Below are 1,550 nucleotides of genomic sequence, written 5' to 3'. Positions count from 1 at the left end.
TATTTCATAGCGTCTTGTAAGACTGTATGGCCTATAATATATTCACATTTGTTATGCTTTGTAGGATCGCTTTTTCCTCTCTCTTCTTCATGCTTAAAATAAAAACACTTGAAAGGCAGACAGGATGTTGTGAACACTGATGTCAGCTCATTGTGGTGCTGAATACACACAGCAACCCTTTACTTTGCAAATTTCTATTTGCATTAAGATCTCCGGAAGCATGGGGTCACATTAATGGGGAAGAGGATTGAAAGGATTAGGGAGGAAGGAGGAAAACACGTGAATCAGTGCTATTGATAAACATGATTTATGAACAACGTATGAAAAGAAAAAAATGGAATATGGAATTCAGTTATTTGTTCGTATAACAAACGTCATAATTTGTCATGAAACAGGTCTCTTTACGTCACATAATTATCGGCTGTATTATTGTAAGTTACTGACGAGGATGCTGGCCATATGATCCCATGGTTTTCATGTTTGTTTCGTTGTTCCAATGCATGCATTTCGAAATAAATTAGAAACCATTTTAATGTAACATTGGATCCTGAGCTTTTTTTTTTTTCAGTTGGGGTGGGGGGTTGGGGCTCAGTTAGTGCCTCCACCTCCCCCTCTCTCTCTTGTCTGTTTGACTTGTCCATTCCCCTGTGTGCAGCTCATATGAGAGACGAATCTGTTGACAACAAGGTCGTCCTGTGAACAAACTTTCTTTTTCCCCCCACCTTCTCCTTCTCTTTCCTCTCTTTCTCCTTCCATCATCCCCTTAGAAGTTATGTCCAAAAGGCTGTTATTATCTGGTATTAATAGATGCAGCCCCAGGAAGACAAAATCAGCTATTGATAATTGCACGGAGTATACGGCAGCTACTGTATCGATCGGCGTGTCCTCCACTCCCCTGGCACTGAGAGATAAGGAGACACACTCTTTAGAGCAATATAATTTCTTTTGACCTATCTGCTTGCTACAGACTTATGATGAATAGCCAGAGTGGCTGAAGTCCTTTATCACCAAAGTTACCCGCTTGATATAATATTGATTCTTTATAACTAGCTCGCCACACAAAAATCAAACTGTCCACTTGGCCATCATCATCATCAATATCATCACAAAGGCGGAGGAATGAAGATCCCCCGCGCCTCTAAAGGCGAGCCTTTACAATCTCCTCTGTAGGCCTAATCTTTATTTTGCTGATGATGAAAGGAGAGGGGAAACGAGGCTAGGTGCCATTTAAGACGAGGTGCCATTTAATCCGGTATACACACACAGAGAGAGGGAGAGAGAGAGAGAGAGAGAGAGAGAGAGAGAGAGAGAGAGAGAGAGAGAGAGAGAGAGAGAGAGAGAGAGAGAGAGGAGGATCCACTGGGAACAGCTTGGACCTCTGGGAAAGTAATCAATTTGCAGTGATTTATTTTTGTTTTTTTGATTGACAGAACGGTTTTGTCTGATTTTAAACTACACAACCTGCAATTTGGCCTCCACACCGATCCCATACTTGTTTAGAGCTGATATGACAGTGGATTAAATTGATTGATTAAATGACTGATTTGGAA

The sequence above is a fragment of the Perca flavescens genome, chromosome 6 (genome assembly GCF_004354835.1).
Source record: "Perca flavescens isolate YP-PL-M2 chromosome 6, PFLA_1.0, whole genome shotgun sequence".
NCBI lineage: Eukaryota > Metazoa > Chordata > Actinopteri > Perciformes > Percidae > Perca > Perca flavescens.
Note: the sequence above shows the minus strand (reverse complement) of the source record.